Here is a 20,396-nt window from a genome sequence, read left to right on the forward strand (position 1 = left end):
TTCAAATTTTCTATTTCTTCCTGTTTCAGTTTTGGTACTGTGTATGTTTTATAGGAATTTGTCCATTTCTTCCAGATTGCCATTTTATTGGCATATAATTGCTCATAATATTCTCTTATTATTGTTGTTATTTCTGTTGTGTTGGTTGCGATCTCTCCTCTTTCATTCTTGATTTTATTTATTTGGGTCCTTTCTTTTTTCTTTTTGATCAAACTGGTTAGTGGTTTATCAATTTTGTTAATTCTTTCAAAGAACCAGCTTCTGATTTCATTGTTCTGTTCTACTGGGTTTTGGTTTTTTTTTTGTTTGTTTGTTTTGATAGCATTAATTTTTGCTCTAATCTTTATTATTTCCTGTCTTCTGCTGGTTTTGGGTTTTATTTGCTTTTCTTTTTCCAGCTCCTTAAGGTGTAAGGTTAGATTGTGTATCTGAGATCTTTCTTCCTTCTTTAGGAAGGCCTGGATTGCTATATACTTTCCTCTTATGACCATCTTTGCTGTGTCCCAGAGGTTTTGGGTTGTGGTGTTATCATTTTCATCGACTTCCATATACTTTTTAATTTCCTCTTTAACTGCTTGGTTAGCCCATTCATTCTTTAGTAGGATGTTCTTCAGTCTCCAAGTATTTGTTACCTTTCCAAATTTTTTTCTTGTGGTTGATTTCAAGGTTCATAGTGTTGTGGCCTGAATATACACGGTATGATCTCGAACTTTTTTTACTTGCTGAGGGCTGATTTGTGTCCCAGTATATGGTCTATTCTGGAGAACGTTCCATGTGCACTGGAGAAGAATGTATATTTTGCTGCTTTAGGATGAAATTTTCTGAATATATGTGTTAAGTCCATCTGGTCCATTGTGTCATTCAAAGCCATTGTTTCCTTGTTGATTTTTTGCTTAGATGATCTGTCCATTGCTGTGAGTGGGGTGTTGAAGTCTCCTAATATTGTGGTATTACTATCGGTGAGTCTTTGTTTGTGATTAGTTGGTTTATATATTTGGGTGCTATCACATTTGGCACATAAATGTTTACAATTGTTAGGTCTTCTTGGTGGATAGACCCCTTGATTATGATATAACGTCCTTCTTCATCTCTTGATACAATCTTTATTTTAAAGTCTAGATTGTCTGATATAAGTATGGCTACTCCAGCTTTCTTTTGTTCACCATTAGCATAATAGATGGTTCTCCATCCCCTTATTTTCAATCTGAAGGTGTCTTTAGGTCTGAAGTGGGTCTCTTGTAAACAGCATAGAGATGGATCTTGTTTTCTTATCCATTCTGTTACCCTATGTCTTTTGATTGGAGCATTGAGTCCATTGACATTTTGAGTGAGTACTGAAAGATATGAATTTATTGCCATTATGATGCTTGTAGAGTTGGAGTTTCTGGTGGTGTTCTCTGGTCCTTTCTAATCTTTGTGGCTTTTGATATATATATTCATCTTTTCTCCCCTCAGAGAGTCCCCCTTAAAATTTCTTGCAGGGCTGGTTTAGTGGTCACAAACTCCTTCAGTTTTTGTTTGTCTGGGAAACTTTTGATGTCCCTTCTATTTTGAATGACAGCCTTTCTGGATAAAGCATTCTCAGCTGCCTATGTTTCTGATTCAGCACATTGAATATATCCTGCCACTCCTTTCTGGCCTGCCAAGTTTCTGTGCATAGGTCTGCTGCAAACCTGATCTGTGTCCTCTTGTGTGTGAGAGACTTTTTTTCCCTTGCTGCTTTCATGATTCTTTCCTTGCCTGAGTATTTTGTGAATTTGACTATGATATGCCTTATGGATGGTCGGGTTTTGTTGAATCTAATGGGGATCCTCTGTGCTTCCTGGATTTTGATGTCTGTGTTTTTCCCCAGGTTAGGAAAGTTTTTCGCTATGATTTGCTCACATAACACTTCTACCCCTATTTCTTTCTCTTCCTCTTCTGGGACCCCTATAATTCTGATGTTGTTCCTTTTTAATGAGTCACTGATTTCTCTAATTCTTAAATCGTGCTCTTTTGCCTTAATCTCCCTCTTTTTTTCTGCTTCATTATTCTCTATAAGTTTTTCCTCTATATAGCTGATTCTCTGTTCTGCCTCATCCATCCTTGCTGCCACTGCATCCATCTGTGATTGCAGCTCCGTTATAGCATTTTTAATTTCATTCTCACTATTTTTTACTTCTTTTATCTCTGCAGGAAGGGGTTCTAATCTATTTTTGACTCCAGCTAGTATTCTTATCGTGATTCTAAATTCTGATTCAGACATTGTGCTTGTATCTGTGTTAGTTAAATCTCTGCTGTCATTTCTTTATGCTCTTTTTTTTGAGGTGAATTCCTTCGTTTTGTCATTTTGAAGGGAGAAAAGGAATTAATGAGGTAGAAAATTTTAAATTAAAAAAATTAAAATTAAAAAATATTAAAATTAAAAAATTACACACACACACAGACACACACACAAACACACACACACACACACAAATCTAATAAATGGTACTAGATCCTAGATGTGTTTTGGCCTGGGTGTTGAAAGTGGTTTGACATATTAGGGAAAAAAAAGGGGGGGAGAAAAAGGAAATCGTTTGGGAATTTGAAAAAATGAATACACTGAAGTAAACTAAAATGAGATGATGGGAGTAAAATAGAATTTGAAAAAAATTACACAAAAGTAAAGAATATAGTAGAAAAACATTTAAAGAAAAATATTTTTAATAAAAATTAAAAATAAAAAAGAAAATTTTCTCTTTCTGTATTCAAGAAAAAGAAAAGAAACAAAAAGAGAAAAAAAATCTTTTGTAAATTTTAAAGAGTCAATAAACTGTAGTAGACTAAAATAAAATGATAGAAGTAAAATATAATTTGAAAAAATTTATATAAAAGCCAAAAAATATAGTAAAAATGAAAGAAAAATATTTAATAGAAATTAAAACTAAAAATGAAGTTTTTCTTTATGCATTCAAGAAAAAGAAAAGAAATGAAAAAGAGAAAAAAGAAAAAGGAAAAAGAAAAAAAAAGAAATTATTTGAAAATTTGAAAAGGTGAATACACTGAAGTAGACTAATATAAAATGATAGAAATAAGATAGAATTTGAAAAAATTTACACAAAAGTAAAAAATATAGTAAAAAAATTACAGAAAAATATTTTTAATTAAAGTTGAAAATAAAAATGAATTTTTTCTCTTTCTGCATTCAAGAAAAAGAAAAATAGTATAAAGAGAAAAAAAAAAGAAAATTGAATAGATGGACCTGCTAACAGATTGAAATAGGACTGATATTACTTCGTTTTCCCCTAAAAGACTATGTAGCGCTTTATAGTCCAAAAAGTATGTAGGCGGTGAGACTTGTGTTCTTAAAGAACGAGGTTGGCCCAGTTGGGCGGGCTCAGTGTAAAGGCTCTTTTCTCCAGTAGATGGCGCTGCTAGCCTACTGGGATGGATTGTTGTGGCACTTTTAGGTGTGTATGCGCATGTGCGGGCGCGGTGAAAATGGCGCCACCCAGCTACCCAGTCTGTTCTCCCAGATCAGCAATTGATCTCGCACCCGTCCTCTGCCTTAAAACTCTCCTCCACTCCCCGCTTTTTCACTCTCAGTGACCAGGCCCCAGACAGTACCTCTCTCCCGAGTTTTGTCTCAGATTTGGCTGTTTTTCCCAGCCCCTTAATTCTGAAGGACTGAGGGTTTGACCCGTTCCATCTCTCTGTGGGAGGGTCTCACCGAACAATGGCCAAATGCCAGCTGCACCCAGGAATGCTTGTGGGACCCTGCTGTTGCCAGTGCCACAAGACTGCGACCAGGTGCCAGCACGCCCCAGAAAAAGTTTGTGAGATGGTGTAGCAGCAGTGTTTCAGGGATTATGGAAAATCACAATACATATCTGGCACCAGGCTTCACCCTTAATGACCTTGTTCCAGCACCAGCGAATATGGCCATTCTCTGGGGTCGGCTGGGACCAGGTGGCTTCAACAGTCTCTACCAAGTGTCCTTCCAGCAGTGGAACTGCTTTTCCCCATGTGGCCCAAGAATCTCCCAGACACCACTCTATTCCTGGGGATTCGCCCTTCCCACCAGAGCACCGCCTGGTATGAAGCTGCGGAGTTGCAGCCTTTCCGCTCCCCTTGTTTACAGTCTTAATGGAATTTAACCCTCTCCTTTCTCCTTTGTCTTTTTTAGTCTAGTCCCTGAGGCTGTTTCCAATTTCCCACTTTCTCTCCAGCTGCTTCTGGAGAGGGGTGTTTTTCCGTGTTCTCCCCCCTCCCCACCCCAAGTCTCTATCCTGTCTATGCTTGCAAAAGGGGATCCCTGCCCACGGCCAACTTCTCTCTTCCAAAGTTCACCTCTCTGTGCCACATATCTGCTGAATTCTGTGGTTCAGGTTGTGCAGATTGTTGTGTTAATCCTCCAATAAGTTTTCTAGGTGTGTAGGATGGTTTAGTGTTGGTCTGGCTGTATTTCATGGATAAGAGACACATAAAAACTTCCATGTTTTTCCGCCATCTTGGCTCCTCCCCCGAAAGTGTTTTAAGTTTAAAAGTGTTGCAACTTTTAAAACAAATGCAATTTGAGATTAGCATTTCATATTATTGAAACATTATCATGTTGTGCTTGGGAATACTTAAAAGAATAAGAAGAATGTCAGGTATTCTGGAAAGAGAACTTAGGAGGTAAAATGGAGAAGGTACAATCGACCAGTCTTTTGAGAGATTCCAATCCAGTTTATACAATTGAGCATAGAGCATTTTCACTTTGAAGATAATTTCACAGTCCTGCTAAACCCATTTTGTCTAAAGCAGACCTCTTTTCACACAACTTGGTTCCCCTGCCTTCTGATTCTTATACATATCCCAGCGAACTGCTTTCTTCCCAGATGGCCTACCTTCTTCTAATCTCACTGTCATTCTTAGGGCTCCCCTCACTCTCTTCCTGTCTGCATAGCAACTACAAAATCTTTTTCTATAACTCCCAATATTTTTTAAATCATCCACTTCCTTCCACTCTCCTATCACTACCTAAATTAGACTGCCCTCATTCTCTCGTCTATTTTTATACAATAAACTATTGACTGACATTTCAACATCGATGATCAACTGACAAAAACATACATCTTGTCACTGTTATGTTAAAATTCCTCCATTGGCCAAGAAACGCCCTTAAGATGAATACATATTATTGAACATGACATAATTATTTTTATTATTAGACCTATGTCATCTACTTTTCAATCTGATTCTTATAATCTTGCTAGTCTGCCTTTTGACTCTCAGCAAGAATTTTTCATCAGGCCCACTAACCTATAGGGATTCCTGGAAAAAAGCAATGAACCTTCACCTTGGAGCTTTGTTACATGTTTCCTCTGTCTGGAGCCCCTCCTACTGCCCTTCATCCTCTCCTACATCCCTTCACAATCTTTGACACATTCTCATATTAGACAACACAACCAGATGCTTCTCCAGGCAAAGCTGGGTGTGGATAATCTGTTATGTGCTCTCACAGTAACTTAACCTCCCATCCAACTGTCTTGTTGGGTGCCTAGGTGGCACAGTCGGTTAAGTGTCTGACTCTTGATTTCAGCTCAGGTCATGAGCTGGTCATGATGTGGGTTTGAGTCCCACATCCAGCTTTACACTGTCAGCACAGAGCCTGCGTGGCATTCTCATTCTCTCTTCCTTTCTGCTCCTCCCCACTCATTCTCTCTCTCTCAACATAAATAAATAAACTTAAAAGAACTGTCTTGCAATTGCCTGTCTACTGGAGGGGTGCCTGACCAGAAAACAACCCTCTCAAGATCCAGGCTTAACTCTCACTTGCATCTTTCATATCTGAGACAGTACTACATATTTACTAGACACTTGATGAAAATGTCTGAAATAAATAAATGACATGGTAAGTATCAAATTTGCTGTGCAGCCCGAAGTTCTCCCACTCTTTAGTACACAAATAGGCATAGTGGGCTTTAAGCAAGATGAAGGTGTAATGTGTAGAGAGGAATGATAGTGTGGGGAAAAAAAATCACAGGAAAGTTGGGAGAGGGGATGTCTCTGATTGATTGAATAAAAATGACCTTCCCAGGTACTCTAAGTAAAATAAAATCCTTCTCCTTTACTGAACTGCATAGAGATGTTATGTTTTGAAAATAAGCTAAATACAATTTCAGAAAGGAAGGATTAAAGGAAGGTTTCCAAATATAAAGGGTAGTCTGTGGAGACTGAGAGTTCATGGAGATTATTGCATAACTATCAGGTAGGTGAGTTACAATCACACTGAAACCAAGCGAAAAGAGTTGACAGATCTGTAGTCACTACAGAGGAGATAAATGACACTCATAAGCTCAAAATTTAGTTGTATATTAGTAAAAAAATAAGCCAAAAGTTACTGTATTAAGATTGAATATAAATTGTTATGAATAATTTTGATTAAAATTTATTTTAAAATGTTTTTAAAGTTTTGGTTATGCTATAATTATAAGCTATGTACATGGATGTATTATTTCATGTAACAAATTACTTTTGGCATAAACATGTTGTATCAGTCAGTATAGGTGATGTTATATTGCAATAACAAAAATGCAAACAGTTTAGTGGCTTTCCTATTGAAGGTTTATTTATTGCTTAATGCTTAATTAAGCATTATAATCCATGATTAAAACAACAGAGAGAAATCATTTTTTGGCTCTCAAAGCTTTCTTTTGAAATGACTGTTGTCATTGCCAACTCCTATTTCTTTGGCCAGAGAAAATCATGAAATCTACCCAACTTCAAAAGACATGGGAAAGTGAGATCTTACCAAATGCCTGCATGGAGAAACAAATAGATTATATTCGAACCGTTCTAATGATAGCTTTGAGTGGATTACAGAAGTAGGGTAGTGAAAAATCTTACTCCGGGCCCTCTAATCAAGAAAATCATACTAAGAATGTAGAACAGAGAAGGGAATATAATCTTTGAGAAGTGGAATAAAATGCCAATGTGAAACAAATAGTTATTGGCAGAGGTATAGCTGGATTTTAGTTTCAAAATCCTTTCATATTTTTAGTAGTATAATCTACTGCCTCCACTTTCACAGACTTTCAAAAAAGGATCAGTGAATTTCATATTCTTGTGTCAGTCTATAATTTTGTTTTGTATCCCTCAATACTCCCCTCACCAAAAAGTTGTTAGAAGAAAGGCATGGATTAAAGGATACCTTGTATATCAAACCACTTTGGTTTCATAGGTATAGCATTATTATTATATTTACGAAAACTTCAGTGACATTTAGTGAGTACATTTTTTTAGATCAGTATTAAAGAAAACAGCATCTTTCTGCCCCCCTGGAAACAGATTTTCTCAAACTGTTTAATTAAGATGGACCAACCTTATGACAAGTAAAAGATTTCTAACTAAAAGAATGATTTATAAAAACAATCAAATAAATTATGCATGACTCATCTTCTGCATTATCAATGGAGTGGAAGATTAGCATCATCCCACAACTTCTCCTATTAATCCCCAGGCTGAGATGGTCAGAAAATCATCTGCTTGAACAATGAATCAGGAGCAACTACTCTCAGGATTCTATCTAACATTATAAATTTTAGGAGTAAAAGATAGGATTATGCAACCCGAAAAAATATCACTTGTACATTTAGAAAACAATGCCACATACTGGGAATATCCACACTTGCTATACCCCCTTTTATTCCAAAAATGCTTGGAAGAGATTTAACTATGATACTTAATCAATCACAATTTGCTAATGATATCAAAGTGGCAGATTCAAGTGCACTTTAGATCATTTGAAAAGCCTTTTATTTTTCATGTATTCCTTTTGTCTGCTGTAGAATAACCTTTAAAGCTCTGTCTCAACCCTCTCTTCAGAGCAAAGACAGAGACTAATCACAAATGGGAACTGATTGCTGTTCACCAAACTTGAAATAAAATGCAGAACTAAAGCTTTATATGCAGAAAAGATAGAGTCCTCTTATCTCATATTGAATATGATTGCTGCCTCTCTTCCCACCCTTTGACATTCATTTCCATATTAAGGACATCTTTACAGAGAGGGAAAGGGACTATAGATTTAAATTTGAGAGTCATATTAGTTCTACCAAATAGTTCTTTAATTTTTGTTTGTTTTACCTGATTTAACTGGTCTCCATATGTCTCTTCTTTCTCTAACTTTTCTTAGAAATTGTAGCATTGGCATGGTCTCCACCTGAAAATAATTTAACTTCTTGGATTGTTTATGATTAAAAAAACTGATCTAATTACCCATTGCTGAGTTTCTTGCTACTTTTCAGAAACACATATGTACAGGACCCTGTACTTACTGTCCATATCAGAGATTGCACATAGGTTTCCTTTGGGTTAGTTCATGCCCACCAGAGCTTTTATTTGTGTGTGGGTGTGTGTTCCAGACATACATACTAAACTAACTTAATCATCCAGATTTTTGGTTTCTCTTGATCACAATCAAAGTATCCAATATTCTGTCAGAGAAATTGCTTTTCTTCTGTAAAAGCTACCCTCTTGTGTGTTGCTGTTTTCCTCTACATAACTGTTTTATCCATGAGTGTTTTCTTTCTAATTTCTATAAGCATTTTGGTATATTACTCCTGCTCTATAAAAATAACATTACTTGTTCATCAATTGTATTCTCACCTGTGATTCATACTTTGAATCTTTGAGCCCCCAAACCTTATAATGTGACTATATTTAGAGATATAGGGCCCTTAAAAAGGTGATTGCATTAAAATGAAGCTATTAGAATGGGCTATAATCCAATCTGACTGTTGTGTTTATGGGAAGAGAAAATTTGGACATACAGACACCACAGGCAGATATGCACAGAGAGACAACTATGTGAAAGGGAAGCAAATAGGCAATCATCTGCAAACCAATGAGAGAAGCTCAAAATGAACCAACCTGCCAACACCTTGATCTTGGACTCCAAGCTTCCAGAACTATGAGAAAATAAGCTTCTGTTGTTTAAGCTATCCACTTTCAGAAAACTTGTTATGCCATCTCTAGCAAAGTAATACAGTCTATGTCAGAAAAAAAATAGTTGAATAGTTTTTCACCAATCTGGAAAATCAGGATTTTGTTCCTCACCCAATTGGAATGGTATATGCTAACATTCAGAATACGATGTTCTTACAAATACCTATGAGGGCTCTTTGGAAGCACCATGAAAGCATAGGCCATTAGCCTTTCAGAGACCCAAAGGTGAAGAGAAAGGATAGGTGTGCCTTGTTTAATAGCAAAGCCAGGACAGATAATTGAAAGATGGATTTCAAACATGAGTCTCAAAGCAACAGTCACAAGGAATAAAGGCACTAATTTGCTGTAGAGCTGCCTCTCATGGACAACTGCATACTAGTACTTCAGAAGGAGTAACTTCTTATGAATGCACAAAATGAAGTGAGTAATTCCCCTGAGGAGTTCTTCAGAGAATGGCAGCCAGTTGAGAAACATCATAGAGGAAAATTGCAACTAACCAGCATTTAGATAATACAGGTGAAACAGTTCTGATTCCCTAGCCCCTTACCCTTCTCTCTTCCGTCTCCGACTAGGGGTTTCTGGGACTAGTACTATCAGCATTTTTTTCCCAATTTGTCCAATCTATTCTAACACTGAATATCTCTGGGCACTGCCTAGTATGAACACTCCCTCTCACTTCATCTAACCTCTTCCTTGTTCTCATTCTCAAACCACTCCATACTTTCTCTCCTTTAACAATTTTTCCTGTTTCTCTTTTGCAAAAACTTTCTATTCTCCGAAATAGCATACCCCAGAAAGTCAACTTCTTAACAGAGCTGGCTACACAATATGTGGGGACCTGTGTCAAAATGGGAGCCAAAAATGGGCCCCAAAAATGGAGCCCCTTGCTTAAGAAGCAGGGAAAAAGTACAGTAAAAAGTATTAAAATATAAGGCTTTTCCTTAAAAAAAAATATTATACATTTACCAACAATTGATACATGTGGGAGCACCTGGGTGGCTCAGTTGGTTGAGTGTCCGACTCTTGATTTCGGCTCAGGTCATGATCCGGAGGTCATGGGATTGAGCCCTGCATTGGGCTCTGCACTAAATGTGGAGCCTGCTTGAAATTCTCTCCCTCTCCTGACCCTCTCCCCCCTCTCATGTTCTCTCTCTCTCTCACTTTCTCTAAAATAAAAATTTTTAAATTTTGATGATACGATTTTTTTGGCTTACTTTTCAGAAAATTTGTATATTTGGCCATCAACTCATTTTCAGTTAACATAATTAAAGATGACTTTAGTTAATCTTGGCAAACGCAAGTTTGCAAATAATTTTTGATAATTTTTTATTTTGAGAAGGATCTTTCTGCTAATACAACTGTTACTAGAACTGTTTTTAGTATTTTTTAGGATTTGAAAATATTGGTATAAATTTCAGATACATTATTTTGAAATATAAATTTTAGTGTATCCAGGCTGATAATTTTTGAGAAACAGTTTTTTAGAGACAGTTAACACTTTATATAAATCAGTTTCATATGTCTTTTATAACTAATAATATAAATCTAATTCATATATAAATATATATTTTGAATGTAAACTTATACAATAGCATTTTGATGTTTTTGCTGTCATTTCCTGTAACTACTGGTTATTATACAAGGCACAAGAATGGCTTCATGACTTGTAAATAATTCAAAATTTTGAAATACCAGTCCATGTGTTTTATTTTTTATTTTTTTATTTTATTTTATTTTTTTTAATATATGAAGTTTATTGTCAAATTGGTTTCCATACAACACCCAGTGCTCATCCCAAAAGGTGCCCTCCTCAATACCCATCACCCACCCTCCCCTCCCTCCCACCCGCCATCAACCCTCAGTTTGTTCTCAGTTTTTAAGAGTCTCTTATGCTTTGGCTCTCTTCCACTCTAACCTCTTTTGTTTTTTTCCTTCCCCTCCCCCATGGGCTTCTGTTAAATTTCTCAGGGTCCACATAAGAGTGAAACCATATGGTATCTGTCTTTCTCTGTATGGCTTATTTCACTTAGCATCACACTCTCCAGTTCCATCCACGTTGCTACAAAGGGCCATATTTCATTCTTTCTCATTGCCACGTAGTACTCCATTGTGTATATAAACCACAATTTTTTTATCCATTCATCAGTTGATGGACATTTAACTCTTTCCATAATTTGGCTATTGTTGAGAGTGCTGCTATAAACATTGGGGTACAAGTGCCCCTATGCATCAGTACTCCTGTATCCCTTGGGTAAATTCCTAGAAGTGCTATTGCTGAGTCATAGGGTAGGTCTATTTTCAATTTTTTGAGGAACCTCCACATTGTTTTCCAGAGTCCAGTCCATGTGTTTTATAGCTATGACTTCAATTACAAGAAAACAAATAATTTCAAAATTGCCTTCTTCATTAGTAACTGATTTATCCAAAGTTTGGTCTGAAAATATTTCTTTTCTGTCATGTGGTCATTTTAAATTTAATTTCTAATAAAACTGTGGTTATGTGCTTCACAATATGGCAGCAGTTTTTAAAGCCAGAGATTGTAAATTCTGAAAAATTCTAATATCTCTCTTTTGTCCTTTACTGCAGTGTCCTTGTGCACACTTTTCTTTTCTGACAATGCATAGACAACGTTTAGTGTCTGATAACTGACTTGGCCCACAAGGGGGCTCAGGCCAGGTCTTTGCTATCTGTGAGATGCTGCAGGCACAGACTCATAGGCTTGGTGCTGTCCCATACGAAGCCCTCCTGTCTTCAGCAGCAATGACACCTGCTACCGCCTCCGCTGCTATAGCTACTGTTCCCTTCCGTCCTTGCTTCTGCCAATTCAGACCTTAGTACACATCTGGCCACTCCCTTCAGGCACTGGAGACACTAGACTAGGTGTGTGTATGTGCCCTGAGGTCCAAGCCAAATACTTAGCACATTATCTTTCTCACAGTCCTGCTTCTCCTAAATTATTTATCCCATTGACTTGAAACATCATGCATATCCAGTTGTCCAGGCATGTTGTCCAAGCATTCCTTTGATTCTTCCCTCTTACACATCCTCTCTACCAATATCTAAGCTTTCTTATTTCCCATCTTACTGGACTTGTCAGCAGCATTTGACATAATTGAGCACATGTATTTGATCAATATCCTCTTTCGTTTGCCTTTTAGGACATTACACTCTCTTATTTTCTCCTCCCACTCACTGGGCATTCCATCTCTTTTGTAGTTGTCTTTTCTTCTCCTAATCTCTTAATGTTGACATTCCCCACAACTAGGTTCTCAGCTTTCTTCTCTTCTCTATCTGCACCGAACCCCTTGGCTATTTCATGGCTTTAAATATGATCTTAGTGCTAAAGACCATCATATTATATCTCTAGTCCAGACATCTTTCCAAAGTCCAGATGCCTATATCTTTCTTTGCTTCAATGGTCAGTAAATGTTCCAAACTTCATATGTCCCATACTAAACCGATCTCCCCTAAAGCCTGCTCCATGATCACCCTTCATTGTTCACTTAATTACAAGTCCACTCTCCTTACTCACAGGTCAAAAAAGGTACTGTCCTCACACTTAATATCCAATCTCTCAGGAACTCCTATTAGCTTGAAGCCTAAAATAAATCCAGTTTCTAGCCATTTCTCACCTTTTCCACTTCCCTCCCACCACCACCCCAGATGTAGCCACCACCACCTCTGGCCAGAATTCCTGCCATCATTTCTTAACAAATTTTTCAGTTCATTCTTGTTCCCCTGCCATCTAGTCTCCCTGAACTGGTCTGTATGAAATGTCTAGACATGAATTTCTAATCATATCATCCCCTGCTCAAAGCCCTTAAATGTTTTTGTTTCCTTCTCAGGGTGAAGTGGATGTACTTAACAATGCTCTACCAGAACTTTAGTGATGTGGGTTCTATTACCATTTTGACTTCTCTGGTCCTCATATTCCTCTAACAGGTCAGGTGTGTTTTTCCTGCCTTAGGTAGGACCTTAGAGCCACAATTCCCCCTTCTTGCTATTTTGTTCTACCAATTTTTGCATGGCTCACCTTATTCAAGTCTTCTTCCAGCCACCGGTTCTCTGAGTCACCAAGTTTTTCACTTATTCTAATCTTCCCTTTAGGTCCCACAGTCCATCTTTCTCCATTCTCAACATCCTCAGGTAGGTATGGCTGTGATCGACTCTCCTCCTTTAATGACCTTGAGAACTCTGGAAGTAGCAGCTCTTGATAAGTAGCCACTTTTAGTTTAGAGACAGCAAATCTTACTTTTTTGTGGTCTCTTCATATATCTCTAGGAATTTCCTTACAATGCAAAGTGCTGTGTATGTTTCATTCTCTAAGGATAAATTTGTTTTGCAGAAACAGATGACACAGAATGCAAACGAAGACACTGACTACTCTTTTTCTGAACTACGTGTCTTTAGCAGCCTTATAGGGAACCCTCAGGTGCTGTTGGATAGTGGCTCTTATATTTAGGTTCTGATGTGTGAATGATTAAATGGCGGCGATCTTAAATCCCTTTGTCAATTTCTCTTTACCTGTTAATCAACCTTTAAGTTTCTGGAATTCCTCCTTCAGGTCAGGCCCCACAAGCATGAAGATACTTTCTGACACAGGATTTTTCTTTGTGAGACATTCGTTGCTGGTATTCACAAGGGTTGTATGTAGATCAGTAATGCCACGTCTCCTTTCCAGAGGACCACTTTTTCATTGATATCCTTATTATAAAAAAAAAAAAAAAGTGATTTAATAGCGTCTTTCCAAAATGTTTCAGCTGCAGTATTAGAAGCATTTAATTCATCTTCACACAGTTGCCTAGCTCTCTGTTCCTATCTACATCCACAAACTGGGATTGTGCCCCTATGGAATCTATGGAATGGAAACTTTAGCTTGCCTTTTTGCCAAATTCCTCAGCAGTTCAGTATTCACTGGAGACTTTCGAGCATTCTGGTGGTCTCATCTGGGCAGCAAACGGGGCAGGTTAAGCTCCTTATAGAAAGTTAACAAGCATGTCAACGTGTCTATTACATGATAAACCTCAATAATTATTTTAATTACTTTTTTTACTTCTCATTTAACATCTATACTTAAACGTATGGTTGTACTTCTCATACCTTATTATAATTGCCTGCTTACTTATCAGAAACCCTCCACTAAACTATTAGTTTCTTGAGGACAAGGGATATGATGAGTTTACATTCATTCCTCAAGAATCTGTGAGTGGGTTGATTGAATGAAGTCCATATAAATTAGTCATAGGGTTCTGCATTACCTGACAATTTCAAGCATTGGGTGGATAATGATTCAGGAAGTTATTATAAAAGGAATTATATCAAATGGCTCAATATCCACCCCTATGCCTTACATCTGTGAATAGCAACAGTGCTACATATCAAAATATGTTTCATATTTTGGACACTGAAGAGAAGAAATTATCAAAAATGATATATTATTTTCAGGATATTAGTTATATTAAGGCAAAAAATAGGCTAGTTATTTTAAGAAATTTTTCAACAATGATTGAAATAAAAACATTTTTAACATGTTATCTAGAAATATTAATCTATCACATATTACTTTCTTCAAGTATATTAATGTATCAAACATTACTGTGTAAAAAGAAAAATCAAAGATTATAGATTAATTTAGGAAATATAATTTTATAGGCACGTTTGTATATAAAAACATAAAACTGTAAAAAACCTATAAAAACTTTTTATAAAAACTATACATAATTATCAATAATTACAAAATTTAAGAAGAGGAACATGGCCATAGCTTCCTAGAGAGAAACATATCAATTTCCTAAGGTATTTTCAGGAGATTTCTCAATTTTATCCTACTGTAGTTGAACAATTTTAAATCCAAGTTGAATTTATGTAAGGTGTGTCTTATTCCCTAATTTCCTAATCTATTGCTTAGATTGTATAAAATGAAAATTTTTGTGATATCAGAACAAATTCATATCAATGTGAGGGTGGAAACATTTCCCATTTGTGTAATTTTTCCATTAGTTATGAAGAATGGGGCTCTCCACTTAGAATGCAGTTGGTGAGATGAGGTTCTAGGTTATCCATGTACCATGCAGAAATTTCTGCAATGATAGAAGTGTTTATGGTCCAGTATGGTGGTCAGTAGCCACACGAGACTATTTAACACTTGAAATGTGTCTAGGGCAACTGAGGAACCAAGTTTTTAATTTAATTTAATTTAATTTAATTTAATTTAATTTTAACCATATAAATTTAAACCATAAATTTAACCATGGTGTCAGTGACTACCATATTGGGCAGTGCAAGTCTAGAGAAATCTCTCTTATGTTCTAAATTGGGCCATAAATTAATAGACCTTTCCAATCTATCCCTATATTACATCTGAAAATACATTAACTGGTAGGTTTTCTCACTTACTGAACATGGTGCAAGAGTAATAAAACTCTTTTCAAGATGCCATTTTCATAAATTTGAATTTACTTGGAAAGAATCAGTGATGAAATTTAGATCCATGAAAATTAGGCTGCTTGCATTATAACTCTTCATTATTTAGGCAGGCAAAGTGTGACATGATGTAAACCTACATCATTACATGTGCTCATATATTTATATTATGTCATCAGTTTGAATTGTTTATCTAAGGGAGACAGCTATTTTAAAAATGCAGATAAAGTAATGACTAAAACACTCCATTCGCATCCATTCTATTACTGAACAGGTGCCACCCTGCAATTTCATGACACATAAATGGTGAAAACAAAAATGTGTTGGGAAAGAATATGACATAAAATTGATGTTAAAAAAAAGCATAAGCTACAATACTGGTATTGCTAGAACCGATATTTTCACAGGTGGGAAAAATGTTTACTAGATATTTTAGAACATATTATTGAAATCAAACTTGATGATATTTAAGTTTTGGAAATATATGCACTTTATCTCATTAGCCTCTTAAAGCAGGTGTCATTAAGTGAGTCTACTTTGGAAAGGTAACTTCCAAATGTTACCAATAATATGTATTAATATTGACAAAATAGAATAGCAGTTATTTTACCATCATTTTATAGTCTATATCTCTAATCATTTTGGATGTTCAAGTAAGTAAATCTAAACCCCAAACAAGTAAAGAAGTCTGGGCACTTACTTCTGGGTCTTTTGTCTTTAGACAGAATAGACAGCTTTTGTGATTCTAAATTTTATTTTATTTATTTTATTTTATTTTATTTTATTTATATATTTATTTAATTTTTGTGATCTTAACTTTTAACTTTATGTTCCAAACAGGAATACTTTTCATGTATATATATAAACAAAACCAATGCCATACTTTGCCACTTAACAATGCATTCTTTAATGAAAGTGGAATTATTTTTAAATATTATATTTTAAAAGACAAAAAAGAAATAGAACCTGAGTGAATCCACATAATGCATATAGTTATTTAACTTCTCATTAGTACCTGTTATAAATACTTTTCTCATTATTTGATGCAATTTAAAATAAAATGCACATAAAGTGCAATTGTAAAAAATAAAAAATGTAAAATGATGAGATTTTAGAAAAATTAAATACTCCAAGAACTTAAATAGTTTTACTGTAATCAAATATGGCAGTTAGCTTAAAGTTTTGTAGAAATAAAAATATTTAAAAAAAATAGAAAAGCAAGCCCCAAATGTCACAAACGTAGAATAGTATATGGTTATGGTATTATAACGAAAGTGGATGAGTAATTTGACATTTATAATATTGTCCTTTATATTAAAATATACACTACCTTGTGATAATAAAAACGTTTTCTCAAAACTGAATTCTAACAGGAATTTGCTAATGTCCTATGTGAGTCATACTGAACAACATGATGGGAAATTCCCTCAAAAGTGCTTTTGCAAAAGATGCAAGGACGTATTTCACATGGTCATTTCATTTGGATGTTTTATTCTAGGGAAGTAGGTTAAAGATGTCCAGGTGTATGGATTTCTGGTTCTAAATTGATTTTTCATAAAGCTTGGAAATTAGAAGAGAAATTATTAGTTACTAAGTGTCTCGGCCATCCTTTTCCAATTATAGATTCTCGAAGCTAGACTTTCAAGGGGAAGGTTGCTGGAGCCCAAGACTGAGCAGTAGTAAATGTGTGGAGACAAAAGTTGTGCATTAGCAACATTGACAATGAACAATTCCCGTTCTTGGTGTAAACTGTGTGTCATAGCACAGTATTTACTCTGTGTCATGAAAACTCAAGAACCTGAATTATAGTTTATTCAAAAGAGAGAGAAAAAGTTTTATATATGTACAGGAATAGATTGAGAATCCATTCAAAATTGGCTCAAATAATCCCCAATTTGTAGTACTGGATCTCCTGGATTCACTGAATAAATTCTCACTTGCCAAGCTAGATTTCCACATCATAGAGCACAGTCTAATTAATCTGGTTAGAAAAAATTGACAACAAGTATGACTATCCATTTTGACCATTAAATTAATTACGACTACACATTGAAATACCTAACATTTGTATGGTTCCATAAAGATTTAATTAATATATCATCCCAGGCCAATAATTTGAATGACTACAGTATATGGTAATTATAATCAAATGTCATTCTGCTTACCTTTTCTGTTATTTAACCATTCATCTGAGATTTTCACTATAAAGATAAAAATCTTCTGGGGGGAAAATAAAAATTTCTGGGATAGCATATGTGACTCTATGGACTCTATGGAAGTTTGGCATCAAAAACTGTTTCTTGTATTTATTCATAATTTCCTCATTTGACAAACGCCAGGCTTTAAAATGGTCTTAAAGTTTATTCATCTGCATTTTGTTTATGTTAATATAAATTATGTATTTGAATTTCTGTCTCTTTTGCAATAGGGATAATACTCAAATTCATGAAATTTCCATATATTTACATTTGGATGTTTATTTCTCTGTGCCTCAATATCATTGGACATATGCTCCTATTATATAATGATTGTGTTGACTTTCATTTGTTCTTAAGCTTCTCTTTCAACCTTAGCTGCAAATTGGAACCAATTGGGAAGCTTTAAAAATTTTTATGCTTTGACTCCCTCTAACCCAAGATTCTGATTTAATTGGTCTCGGGTCATATCTGAGCACCAGTAGTGTGCAAAAGTCTCCCAGTTATTCTTACATATGGCCAAGTTGAGAATTACTGCTCTCAACTGTAAGATTCTTAAGGGTAGGAGCCATGGCTTATTCATCCTTGTATTTGCCTAACACAGTACCTGCCATATGTATTTAATTTCAGAACATATGTTACTGGATATTATCCAATAATAAAAAAAAAAAAACCATTCATGTAGTTAACCTCACAAAGGTATTCCAAGTCTTTTTAAAGAGCCAAAATTTTCTATTCAAAGGACTTTAGGTTTTCCTCTCAGCAGTTTTGATCTTCTTTATTAGCACTAAAATTTATTATTTTTTTCCTTCATGGACAAAACCTAAAACAAGAAAAAATATGCTGTCATGTTACCTACATTAAGAAAAACTAAATATTCTGTTTAATTCCTCTTATTAAAAAAAAAAAATTCAGCCTCTCCTTTTCCATGTGATCTTAGTTCCTCATTCTTTCAGTATTTACTTTACACTTAAATAAATTACATTCCTAAATGTCATGTATACAAGATTGGCTTGGTTTAGAAATAAATTATTCTCTGTACAAGCATTTTAAACCCAACTGACACCTGAACATGATTTTAAATTAGTGGTTTTCAACCAGAGACATGGTAATGTCTGGGGACATTTTTTGGTTGTCACAGCTTGGGGGAAGGGGACTGTCACTGGAATCTAGTGGGTAGAGACAAGGGATACTGCTAAACAACCCACAATGCACTGGACAGCTTTCACAATGAAGAATCATTGACCCAAAATGTCAATAGCACTGAGGTTGAGAAAGAGGTTGCAAATTAAACACAAATGCAAATTAAACATAAGTAGTTTAAAATAAATTATATTATTTTTTCATTGTTTCTTTTTATTCTAACGAAAACTCAATGAAATGAGTTTATGCTTTCCAGAAGTGCTGATATCTTAAGGTATTAGAAATAAAAAATCAAAACATTCTACAGAAATGGAACTGGAGAAGTGTGACAAGAATTTCCACCATTGAAATAAAAAGTCACTAGTGGCTTTATATTTCACTCTAGTGAAATGTAAATTTGAAGGCCAGGCTTGTTCTTGGAAGGAAAAAATTCTTATATATATATGTACGGGAGTAGACTGCAGAACCATTCAAAATTTGTCACCGGTCGTGACATTTGTCATACAGCTTCTATTTAGAAGATGGTACTATTTTCTCTAAGTATTCATTCATTCATTCACTCACAAATCTTCTTACATTGTCCTGGTCGTGTCCTGGTTCTTACATTGTCCCTCATGGTCCTGAGATTGGAAATGTCTACTGATTTATCTATCATTAATCAATCTCCTAGCCATAGCCAATCTATAAAGTTTCCCATCAGAATTTAATGCTTTAAGTGATATCTCTAGAGTGGATGGTGTGATATGCCACTCATATCCCCCTTTCAAATGGAGGCACTCATTCCACCGGCTTCCGAGAGTGTTGCCTACTGACGATTCAGAGCTGCATTTCTCTGTGGGAATTGCCTTTGCAGAGTCAGCCTGCATAGACTGAACAACATATGAGAGGCTACCAAAGCCCAGCCATTTTGCATTAATTTGGGTCAGTTTTGAAAGCTCTTTCCAGTTTTAGGACTCCACGTGGGATTGGCATTGGCTAATGCCTCTATTGTAACTTATTACAGTTCAGCTTTTCCCTTTGCTTAATACTGGCACCTTCAGTTCCTTACAGGTGTTCCTGGGAGCATCCACAATAAAATCCCTGCTTATAAATCTCAATCTCAGAGTATGCTTCTAGAGAAATCGATCTAAGATAATAATATCCTGGAATGGAATTTGGAAACTAGGTCATCCTTTGGCTTATTGACATTGAGAATTTCATTACTAGTGATAAGTGGATTATCAATAGCTCCTGATGTGCAATAGGGTCAATTATTACAGTTTCATTCGGTTGTGATCAGGTATTAAACAACAGAAAGGAAGGCAATGGCCAGTGCAATACCTATGCTGTTTGAGAGAAACAGAATATTCACTGCAAAGGTTTTGAAGTTGGAAGAGTTTTGTTAAGTGTATTAGATAAATAAAACAATAGGCTAAAGATGATTTTGGACAATGTGAAAAAAGTATAAATGTCAAAGAAGTACCTTGGTAGCATGTAAAGATATAAGCATTCCTGTTAGGCAGAAGATAGAAGAAAGCAAGCATCAGGCCCAGCACTTACTAAAATGGCTCTCTAGAGAAGGTAAAACTCTCATCTCCACATCGGCTACACCAATATTAGAGCATTGGTTTGGAAGGAGTGGGGCATTGAGATTTGAAATAACTATATATGGGTTGGTGCATTCAAGAATTTTAAAATGCCAGA

General features: G+C 35.6%; 1 pseudogene; it reads right to left on the reverse strand.

Moving 5' to 3' along the window:
* Positions 1-20,396, reverse strand: part of LOC109269482 (ganglioside-induced differentiation-associated protein 2-like) — a 64,291-nt pseudogene that overhangs the window by 19,761 nt on the left and 24,134 nt on the right.

The sequence above is a fragment of the Panthera pardus genome, unplaced genomic scaffold (genome assembly GCF_024362965.1).
Source record: "Panthera pardus isolate Hobbes unplaced genomic scaffold, ASM2436296v1 HiC_scaffold_10, whole genome shotgun sequence".
NCBI lineage: Eukaryota > Metazoa > Chordata > Mammalia > Carnivora > Felidae > Panthera > Panthera pardus.